We start from the raw sequence: 12,657 nt of genomic DNA, 5'->3' as shown, positions 1-12,657 counted from the left end.
ACATCTCCACATTTCAATTTTTTTCAGTAGTTTCTAGGACCCTGTGCTTTTTACAGCATGGGCTTGCACAGCTAGTATATATTGTGACAGAACCACTAGGGGGCATGCCAACCACCCAACCTGATACAGACAGATGCAGGAGGCACACTTAAAAAACACAAAAATTTTATATTGTTTCTTCTTCACTTGTGGGCAACGCATTCCCCGTTCCCACAAGTACAAGACACAGTCTCAAGCACAAGCACAATATTCCTCTTTCCTTCTCCTTCTCTCTTTTCTCCTCCACTCCTCCTTGGCAAGCTTCGTCTACCTTCCACCCAACTCTGGCTCACTGAGTACTGTCCACTGGTTCCTTATATAAGTGCTTCAGGTGCTCGTTGCCCCACTTCCGGCAGCACTTCTGGGTGTGGTGGAGGAACTACTCATATGGGCTCAGGACCAGCTGCAGCACCCTCTGGCGGCACCCCCGGATCCCAACAGGGCTGTGTCCAACTCCATCTCCCATGAAGTCCCGCAGGAGTCCGAGGCTTGGCTGCCATCTAGTATTCTGGGGGAGGTAGTGCTCTGTCCACACTTGCTCCCCCAGTCCTTCCAAGGCAAAGGTGTCCTGACCAATCAAGGGCCCCGGCCATCCATGACAATACAGTATATATATATATATATATATATATATATATATATATATATATATATATATATATATATATATATATATATATATATGTATATATTTATATATATATATATGTTTATACTGTGATGGGTTGGCACCCTGCCCGGGATTGGTTCCTGCCTTGTGCCCTGTGTTGGCTGGGATTGGCTCCAGCAGACCCCCGTGACCCTGTGTTCGGATTCAGCGGGCTGGACAATGGATGGATATATATATATTTTTTGCCCCACTGTATATATATATATATATATATATATATATATATATACTGTAAAGTAAGACATACTTTGGTCTGAACACACACCACACACTAGAATGACTATAAACCAATAAATTTAAAAAGAAAGAAAACTTCCAAGATGCCAATCCCAATCCCAGTGAAGTGCTATACAGACGTATTGCTCTTGGTATAAAGGAGTCCCCACTGTGTTTTTTAACACGCTTCTGCTAAATAATTAGTTGGCTGCAAGTTCTCAGTGTTAATGTCTCAGACAGATGATGTGCAGAATTGATCATAATGGCACTCAGCTTTGTTTTAATTCTCTTCTTTGCTACGACTTCTAGGGGGCCCAGAGTACTTCTTATAACTGATCCAGCTCTTTTAATTAGCTTGTTGATTTGGTGGGTCACTCTCTTAACGTGATGTTACTGGCCCAGCACATCACACTGGCCATCACAGAGTTGTAGAAGATGTGAAGAATGTCACTTCTCATATTATAGGAATGCAGTCCCCTAAGAAAAAAGAGCCGGCTCTGCCCTTTCTTTTATAGATCCTCTGCCTTCCGTGACCAGGCCAACCTGTCACTAATATGGACCCCTAAGTACTGGTAGGAGTGCATCACTTTGACAGCCACTCCCTGAACAGTGACCTGACACAGAGGCTCTTTGGTGCAGCAAAAGTCAATAAGCAGTTCCTTGGGTTTGTTGATGTTAATTTGTAGACAATTCCTTCTGAACCTACAACAATGTTCTCCCCCTGACTCCTCTCTTCTGTCTCATCCCCTTTCTCAATTCACCCCATAAGTGCAGAATAATCTGAGAACTTCTGCAAGTGACATGACGTACAGTTATATTTATAGTCTGAGGTGTAAAGAGTGAAGTGAAAAGCAGACAGGCCTGCTGTTTCTTGTGGTGCTCACACAGTCCTTGAGTCTCACAAACTGTGGTCTACCCAACAGATAGTCCATTATCCAGGACCCCACAGGCTCATCCACCTCCATATCTCTGATTTGACCCCATAACAGGGATGGCTGGATGGTACTGAAGGCATTGGAGAAATCAAAAAACAGAATCCTCACAGTGTGGCCAGTATTGTCCAGCCTTGTGGAGCAGACAGATAACTGCATCCTCCACTCCAGTCTCCACCACAAGAGGACTCACATAGTCCAGGACCAGATATTTTTCAGCTCCAGACTCTGTGGTTATCTGTTTGTTTTTTTATTTAGTTTGTAACTTTTTAATTACATAATCATTTCTGAGTTTTTATGTTCTACTTGTGTCAGTGTGAGTTTCCTCCGGGTGGTCCGCTTTCTTCACATAGTCCAAAGACATTCAGATTAGATGGACTAGTGATGCAAAATTGGCCCTAGTGTGTGGTTGGAGTGTGTGTGTATATGTCTGTGTGTGTTTGCCCTGTGATGAACTGGCGCCTTCTCTAGGGTTTGTTCCTGCCTTACACCTTATACTGGTTGGGATAGGCTCCGGCAGCCCCTGCGACCCTGTTCAGGACTAAACACATTGGAAAATGACTTACTGACTGACTTTTGACATCCTTTTAGTATCTGCTGAGTTCTGCTGCATCAAAGTTGAAGGTCTGGCGTTGTATCCTGTATTAGAGCTCTACGTCTTTCCACTGTGTTTAATGGCAAGATGTCTTCTGCTGACCCCTGGCTGTCTGGCATATCTCTGAGCCAGTTTGGTTTCAACTAAAGGCCTTCTAAGATTTGAATAATTTAAATCTAAAGGGGGAGGTGTGCTATTCCAGCAGTTAGCCATATTTGAACAAGATAACAGAAAATACAAATATTACATTAGATTAAATAAACGATAAACGAGTGGTCTTTTCCTATTTGTCTCATTTTTTTCTTAAACAGGTTTCTGCAAAAGCTCTTCTTTCTCTTTGGCCCTTTTCAATGGCCTCTGTAGTTTCTTCAAAGCATGCATACTCCACCATGGGGTGGGTGACTGTGTAAGCTTACATGTATGTTTAGTGACAGGCTGCCAGGAGAAATAATGTAACACAAAATGAGGAAATCACTCGACAGATGATACCACAAAACATCTCTAACTGCCATTCTAAGTACAACAAATAGGATGGGGCACTCAACTCCGGTCCTGGAGGCCTGCAGTAGAAGCAGATTTTTGCTTTAACCAAATTTTTAATTACAACTTATTTATTTACAGCTTAACTAATATTTTTTTGGGCTTGTTTTCAGTTAGACAGATGATAGAACTTTATTTGTCCCTGGGGGAAATATGTGTTTTTAGAGTAGCTAAACAATAGAGAATAAATACACAGATACATTATATTATGTATATATTATGACCAGTAGGGGGTGTTGCAGAACCCTAAACCTCAGACACAACCACAACAACTCAAGTCCTGGTACGTTAAAAGGTTTATTTTTGCATATACCTTACAAAAAGGCTTCGAAAATCACCAATACAGTACAATGCAATTATTCTCCTCTTTTCCTCCCTCCTTCCACTCCTCCAGGTGAGCTTTGTTCTTCTTCCACCCAACTCCAACTATCCTGGATGAGGTCAAGTGGCTTCTTTTATGCTGGACCCAGGAGAACTTCCAGTAGTAGGGCATAGCCCAGTAAAGTAGGAATGATGGATCCCTGCAGCACCTTCTGGAACTCATGGAACCTGGCAAGGCTACTCTAAGTGACTACAGTTCCCATCATACCTTGAGGGTATCCGTACAGAGAGGCTGCAACCTAGCGTATTTTGAGAGCATGTAATCCTGCCAGGTTGTCTGCCCTTGTCCTTCCACTACACTGGCCTTTTGGCTGGATATTATTCTTCTGTCCAACTCTGCCAGCATGCCAGTGTACCCACTGCTGCACTGGCATCTATTGCCTGACTCCTAGCTGAGGCAGGACAATCTTAGCCCCATTTCTTATGCTGTTGAAGGGCTGGCCTCTCATCCCGCTAGGTACTTCCAACCATATGTGTCAACTATCACTATATGTACTGCTCAAAAAAATGGAGGGAACACTTAATCATCACATTCTAACCCCATGTCAATTAAGCTTCATGGATTTCAATCTATCTAGTTAGGAAGCATAAGTGATTGTGAATCAACTTTACCTGCTTTGGTGCAAATGAATGTGACAACAGGTGCACTGGAGAGGCAACAGCAAAGCAACCCCCAACAAGGGAATGGTGGCCGCAGACTATTGCTCTCTCCTTATCCTTCCTGGCTGATTCTTCTCTAGTTTTGAATTTTGCTGGTGTCCTTGTCACTATTGGTGACTGCCAACTGCCAGAAATTTCTCAATAATCTGGCTCAACAAATTTTTAAACTATTTAAATAAACTCCTTAAAGTTCAGATATCATTTGTTTTTTAGGCCTTGAGTATTGCCAAAATGGTTCTTAAGCCAAGACTTTGCTATTGGGCTGGGATGGCCTGTCTTCTTAATACTACCTCTAATTGCTGCCTACTGATGTCATTTGGTACAGTTCAATAAAAGATCTAGATCGTTGACTGAGTGACTTGTTCATTTATTTCATCGAGTGTGAGCTTTATCCAAGGCCTGCGACCAACCCAAAAAGCTCTCCTCTGTGTAAGATTACAAAATAGAGGAATCAAAGAATGACTGGCTCACTTAATGATTTCTCTAGAGATGCATAATTAGACAAATTATTCACAGGGATATACACTCACAGGACCACTTGCTAGTACCTGGTTGGACCCCCTTTTGCCTTCAGAACTGCCGTAATTCTTTGTGGCATAGATTCCACAAGGTTCTGGAACCATTCCTCTGGGATTCTGGTCCATATTGACATGACGGCATCACATAGTTGTTGCAGATTTGTCAGCTGCACATCGATGATACAACTCTCCTGTTTCACCACATTCTAAAGGTGTTCTACTGGATTGAGATCTGGTGACTGTGGAGGCCATTTGAATACAATGAACTCATTGTCATGTTCAAGAAACCAGTTTGACTTGAGCTTTGTGACATGGCATATCATCCTTCTGGAAGTAGCCATCAGAAGATGGGGACACTGGAGTCATAAAGGGATGGACATGGTCAGCAACAACACTCAGGTAGGCTGTGGCATTTAAATGATGCTCAGTTGGTACTAAGGGGCCCAAAGTGTGATAAGAAAATATCCCTCACACCATTACTCCATCACCACCAGCCTGATACAAGGCAGGATGGATCCATGGTTTCTTGTTGTTGACACCAAATTTTGACTGTACCACAGCAGAACTGGTGACTCTTCAGACCAGGCAACATTTTTCCAATCTTCTATTGTCCAGTTTTGGTGAGCCAGTGTGAATTGTAGCCTAGGTAATATTCCAATATGTCTTGGGGGTGACTCCCCAAGGGGCGGAGTCACCTGCCAATCACTGCCAGGAACCCTACCCTACCCTCTACCCTAGTTAAGGGAGGGCCTCCCATAGTTGCTGGCAGTTCACTGAATGCACTAGGGAGTGGAGAGTTTTTGTGATTTTCTGTACTATTGCTATTGTTTTCTGGATTTTTGACCCTTTGCTTTGTTTTTCAACTTTGTCTTTGGATTTTGGCACTGTGATTATTGATTTTTTGAACCTCTGCTCTGTTTTTGACCACGCTTCTGTATTTATATTTATATATAGGCCTATAAATATATATTTATATATATTCTGTATTCTGTAGTCTGTATTGTGACTTTCTTTGCTGTGTATTACCTCGCATTTTAGGCAATTCCTTTGTGCTTTTTGGAGCTTTGGGGCTTGCACTACCTTTTTGTTAAAATAAACCATTTATTTTTATATAGATTTGTCTCGGCCCTTTGGGCATCTAGTTGGGATATTTGATGCTGTTTTCCCCCTCTAGTGGGCAGCTTTGGAAAGTGTTTTTGATACCTGTACCTTCAGGACTCCCCAGATCATGGAAATTCATTTGTTTATAAAAATGGACCTCAGCCCTTACTTTTTTGATCATTCTGGAACAGACTGCTGTGGTGAATGCTCCCTCTTCAGCATTTGCTGAAGGGATAATTAAAGATGAAACTAACAGATTTCCTCTTGCCTGGTTTCTAACTCAAAGAGGTTTAATCAAACTTGTCCTCATGGAGGATAAGTTTCTTCTCAAATTAATATGTTGATTTCTTCCACACTGGTCTATAGTGGTCCAGGTAGTGCTAATGGCAGGGTCTCCTCATCTTTCTAGTTCATTATGCTGTGACTTCGGTTTTTACCAGGAAGACCAGAGTGACGTCAAGGGACATTTTGCTCAAGCTATATACATACTACTAGTGAGACCATATCTGGAGTATCATGTGCAGTTTTGGTCAACACAGTACAAGAAAGACATAGCAGTACTTGAAGCTGTGAAGAGGCAAGCAGCCAAGTGCATCCCAGGACTTAAGGAGATGCCAAACTGTTATAGACTTTGAGAAATAAACCAGTTCAGTTTGGACCAGAAGAGACTGTTCTCTTCTTGAAGACCTCATTCAGGTCTTCAAAATTCTCAAAGGAATTGATTATGTAGATCCTGCAGAATACTCTAAAATTAAAATGAAACACGTACTTGAGGACAGTGGAATTTTCAGGGAAGTGCATCTAGGACTTAAACTAGAAAGCACTTCTATACACTGTAAAAGATGAGATGGACCACAAAAAATAGTTGGGGCACCACCTTGGTGACCCTGTATAATTAAAGTTGGAAAAACAAAGAAAAACATGTAATAATTGAGGGGGCATCTTCATCATCAATTGAACTACCTGAAGATGGAGGATCTTCTGGTCTTTAGTCCATCTGGCAGTAAGAGGTAGGTCCAGGTGGAAGGACTCCAGAAGTGACGTCAGTGGTGTTATAGCCATTAATCTTCCAGTCCACAGAGGAAGAAGGAGAAACGGCATTAGAACACAACACTAACCCTTGGAGCTGCCAGGGAATTACAATCATCAGAGCCCTTCAGCCTGTCCCCTATTCACACATCTGTGATAATGCAAAGCGTTGTTGAAATCTGGAACATACTACAGAGACATGGAGTATGTTCCTTTGTAAAAGTGACAATGACAATAAAGATCTATCTATCTATCTATCTATCTAAGTAGAAACACGTAAAAAGTTTCTGGATGAGACATTGGGACAGCTTAGCTATTAAAAAGTTTGATGGACTGGATGGGCTTCTCTCATTTGTCAAATTTCTTATGTTCCAAGATGAAGATGAATTTCGGGGAATGCGCTTTGGTCTTCACAGTCAATACATGACCAATGATTCCCACAATGGTGTATATATATATATATATATATATATATATATATATATATATATATATATATATATATGAATGGAAGAGAAGGTCTGTGATACAGTTTGCATATTTGCAGTTGGAGATCCACGAAGGGAGAAAAAACGAATCACGTATCATAAAATAGTTTTATTCCTGAGCTTTCAACCCCTATCAGGGGTCTTCATCAGAGGATAATGCTTAGACTTACAAGAATCAAAGGCAATATATAGCAACACATTCAGTATGGGGGGGGGGATGGGGGGTTGGGTGGAGGTGACCCCCCCCCTTGATCATACTGACTTAGTCACAAATACCCACCGCCCCATCCCCCCCACCATACTGAATGTGTTGCTATATATTGCCTTTGATTCTTGTAAGTCTAAGCATTATCCTCTGATGAAGACCCCTGTCAGGGGTTGAAAGCTCAGGAATAAAACTATTTTATGATACATGATTCGTTTTTTCTCCCTTCGTGGATCTCCAACTGCAATATATATATATATATATATATATATATATATATATATATATATATATATATATATATATATATATATATATATATATATAGTGTGATGGATAGAGTGCATGGCTGGGTGTCCCGGCCAGGATGGGGTAAGATCCCTTATCTGGATGGGAGGCCAGCCCTAGAAAGGCACAAAAAACCAAAAAACTGAGAGAAGATTGTCCTGCCTTAATCAGGAGACAAACAGAAGATGCCTGTGTGGCAGTGAGTACACTGGCATCATGACAGTGTTGGACCAAGGAACAATACCTGACTAGGAGGCCAATGTATTGGAAAGACAGAGGAAGACAATCTGGCAGGATTACATGGTCCCCTAACACTGTAGGCAGCAGTCTCCCTGGGCGACAATACCTGTACAGACATCCGCCAGGCATGCTGGGAACTGCAGTCCCATAGAACAGCCATGTCGGGTTTCAGGGGTGCCATCAGGAGTTGCTGCAGGGATTTATCCTTCCTACTTTCTGGGACTTCCGATTGATCTGGCAATATTTCCATCGGATAATACCCTAGCACTGGAAGTACTCCCGGGTCCAAGGTAAAAGAGGCCGCTCAACCTCATGCAGGTGAGTTGGAGTCAGGTGGAAGAGGACGAAGCTTGCCTGGATGAGTGGAAGGAGAGAAAGAGAGAAGAATTGTTTATGCTCTTTTTGAATCCTTTGTACAAGGTATTTGGAAGAATAAATATTTTATTTAAACCTGGGACTTGTGTCTGCAAGGTTGTGTCTGGGGTTTGGGGTGCTGCAGCACCCCCTGGTGGTCACGCTAGAAATTAAAACATTGTGTGATGATTTTATAGGTGAGTGTTTCTCACCATTTCTGGTGTCGTCGCAGCAAGTGTTGAGTGCAATTGTCTGAACGGTGACCTACTTAAAGTGGCCAGACCTAAATAGCTCAACATACAGCTATCAGGTTTCTGTTTCTAAAGGCTCAATTCATTGTTTCATTTTCTTGGATCGATGACAAGGTTGTGTTGGAGTGAATTTCAGATAAGAAAATTATGAATGTACTCAGTAAAAAAGCTGAGCAATGATAAACCCAGACTACTGCATGGGTCAGGAGGAATTCAAATGGAAAGAATTAGGGAGGGTGGTACACTTTTAGGAATGTATTATTCATCTCCCACAACATAAAATTACAAAATACAAGATAAATCCAATTACTATAAAGCACATGACACATCACCCACACAAAATAGTGTATGGCACTGACTAGAAAGTCCTGTTTAGTTGCAAAACTGAAACATTAACAAGAAAGCAAGAGGCCCACTGAAGTTGCAGAGAAAGAGGCGGAACAAAAACCAAAATAGTTTATACAGAGCATGAATGTATTAGACACTGATTTCAAAAATGTCATGATTATTTTTGTAAATAGAGCATTTCACATTGTTATACAGTGTCTATAAAAAGTATTCACCCCCTTGGAAGTTTTCACATTTTGCTGTTATACAATTTTGAATCACAATGGATTGAATTTGGATCTTTTGACACTGATCAACAGAAAAATGTAATTTCAAAGTGAAAACAGATCAAAGTGCTCTAAATTAATCACAAATCTAAAACACAAAATATATGATTGCATAACTCACCCCTCTGCGGTGGGTTGGCACCCTGCCCGGGATTGGTTCCTGCCTTGTGCCCTGTGTTGCCTGGGATTGGCTCCAGCAGACCCCCGTGACCCTGTGTTCGGATTCAGCGGGTTGTAAAACGGACGGACGGATAACTCACCCCTTCAAGTCGGTACTTAGTAAATGGCAGCCATGACAGCCTTCTGTCTGTGTATGCAGGTCTCTTGTTCTATCAACTTTGCACATCTGGATATCGACATTTCTCTTCATTTCTCTTTGCAAAACTGCTCAAACTCTGTCAGGAGTAATCAACCTTCTTCAAGTCCAGCCAGAAATTCTCATTTGGAACGAGATTTGGACTCTGACTCGGCCCCTCCAGGACATTATCATTGTTGTTTATCGGCCATTCCCATGTAGCTTTGGCCTTATGCTTGGGGTCGTTGCCTTACTGGAACACAAATCTTCTCCCAAGGTGCAGGTTTTCTTGCGGAGTACATCAGGTTTTTCTCCAGGATTTTAATTTATTCTGCTGCTTTCCTTTTACCCTGACAAACCATCCATTGGAGATGGTGTGTTTTGATAATTTACAGCGAAACACTGGTTACAGTCTGAAGGCCAAAAAGATCAATTTTAATCTCATTGGATCACAAATCCTTCTTGCAGCTGACTTGTACCTTGTGCCGAGATGTCCTGTGTGTTTTTTCCTGTTGCTACTTTCCCATAAAGCTGCAACAACAGTTGCTGGCTGCACAGTATCTTCAATTTGATCCACTGTAGCTTGTCACTCCTTCACAGTTCTGAGAAGTCTCTTGGTGACTTTCCTCACTTGTGTTCTTCTTACAAGATCAGTCAGTTTTTGTGGACAGCCTGTTCCAGCAGATTTACAGCTGTGCCATGCTCTCTCTATTCTTTAATGATTGATTTAGCTGGACGTCAACGAATATTCAGTGACTTGACTCCATCCTTTGACTTGTGCTTTTCATCGAATTGCTTGGAGTGTTCTTTTGTCTTCATTGTGTAGGTTAGGCCATCATACTGGCTCACCACAAGTTGGTCCTTTCACATGCAGGTACATTTATACCACTGAAACCCCAGACAGGTGAACTCCATTGAACTAGTTCTATGACTTCTAAAGACAATTTGACATTAAAGAGTCATTTTCTGTTAGTAAGTGTTGTAAGTGCTGGAGAGGATGTACTGACGTTCTAACTGGCAAGGAAGATGATTCCCTACCTAGCCGGGAGACCATAATGGAAAGACCACAGGAATGGAGGTGCAACCTGGCTGGGATGATCCCCGATTTCTGTCTCAATCAGGATGAACGAATAATGGGGGTGGTTGAATATTGTGAACAATTTATTCCCCAGCGCGATAGGTCTTTGGCTTACTCTCATCCTGGACTTCCCTGGGGCTTCTAGGGAATTGTAATGCATTAGTACAACCCTATATAGGTCCTTGGGTGCCTGTGGGCGCTGTGGGAAGAGAACCTTCCTGCTTCATAAAGCTTTTGTGTGTCCCAGAAATGCCTTCAGTGTGCAATAATGTAGTGCTGGAAGTCCCACATAAAAGGAGTCACTCTGCCATCTAGAAACAAACCCAACTCAGAACATTGTATTATTTAATCTAAAGCAAACAAGGCTACATTTTATCCCTGACACAATTTGAAACATCTTTGTTTCTTAACCAAATGTTTAAGTAAAATAAGTCTGCCTTAAATAACTAAAAACATTATCATTAATACACATCACAATAGGAGATATAAACCATAAGAACAAAACAATAGGAAATTATGCTTCAATAGTGCTTTGCTGTGAAAGAACTGAGCAACTAAAAAATATGGAAGAAGTTCCATATTTCAAAATCTCATCACTTATCAGGTGATAAAATCTTTGAACCTTATGGGCAGCCCCAATAAGTTGTCATAGAGAAAACATATTGAAATGAGGAGGAAGACCTGGATTGAGGTTCCTGTATCTTTGGAGGTGTGAGTTCATCCCACTGCTACCACCACTCTGTCACTAATTTTTTGTAACAATCTGAATATCCAAGTCTCTCAAGGGGAGCAAAGAAACACAACAGGGTTGCTGCAAGGTGAATTTCTTTATTCTTACTTTTTTTCTCATTCCAACAACAAATAAAACCCTGGAATCATCAATCACCATGCTGAACTACCCCTCCTATCCGTTCCCTCTCTTCTTCATTTTGCACCTTTCCACACCAAAAAGGGTCCAGTCTACAATCAAATCCAACTCAGAATCTTGGAATGTTAAAGATAAACCAAACAAGGCTATGAAACTAAGCAAGACCAACTGTAAAGAGCAACCATAAGAATAAAACTGAATAAGCTCTCCTGTTGAATCTCTCTTACAGTATATATCGCCAATTCTAAAACAATTGTTACCAACAAGACACAATGGTGGAGAAAGAACACTATCAGTTCAGTAATGGGGGAAACACAGAGACATGAAAGGCAGTGTTCACAAGAGACTTCAGCAAAAATGCACATTCACAGCTACAGGGTGGGCCAAAAATAGGTATACAATATTTATTATTTTTATTATTTTACAGGTACTGAGTAGTATACAGCACAGATCAGGTCATGTTTAGCTTCTTAGGTGCTTGAAATGTCCTCCATCAACTTTGCAACATTCCTGGAACCTGTCTCTGATACTGTTTGACACAAATTCTGGTTAGCATCAATTTCCATAAATGCTTGCAAGATAAACTTCTTCAGTTTATCCACTATGTAGGGCTTCCTCTCAAATACTTACTTCTTAAGAAAAAAAAAGTCCATAGGTAAGTATGAATAAATGCTGTACTAGCTGTGTATGGTCTTCAGGACAAAAGGACTCCCCAGCAGTTTTACTATATTGGTGAACTGGCAGAGGCGTCAGCTAAGTGGGCCGGGACAGGTCATATCTTGTTTGAGACGGACATGTAGTCAAGTGCAGCTGTGACACAAAATGAGCAGGACAGGCTGGTACCTGTCACCGGCAAATGTATGGTAGCTCGTTGTGTGAACGTACAAAATGCATGTGCCACAAGGCTGAGTTTGTCTGCTTGGGTTGAATGAGATGTGAGGTGCATGCAAGCACCGAAAAAATGTAAAAGTGTATGCATGCAGCATCTCACCAAGTGCAAGTCACACTTGTATAAGCTTCTACATCTTCTGTAGAATTCACACCAACTCCTGTGGCTGTGGTTGAGCATGAGCAGAGCGGGCTGCTCCATACACACACACACACACACACACATACACACACGTGTCTTTTGTAGGGAGAACTGAGGTGCATGCAAGAGCTGAAAAAATTTTAAAGCGTGCATGCGCTATCTAGTGGATATGGTTGAACGTGAGTGGAGCAGACTGCTCCATACACACACACACACACACACACACACATATACAGTACACAGGTCTTTCCTTTATATATGTTGT

This window comes from Erpetoichthys calabaricus, chromosome 5 (genome assembly GCF_900747795.2).
Source record: "Erpetoichthys calabaricus chromosome 5, fErpCal1.3, whole genome shotgun sequence".
Taxonomy (NCBI): domain Eukaryota; kingdom Metazoa; phylum Chordata; class Cladistia; order Polypteriformes; family Polypteridae; genus Erpetoichthys; species Erpetoichthys calabaricus.
The sequence above is the reverse complement of the archived record's forward strand: the minus strand, read 5'-3'. Positions refer to the sequence as shown.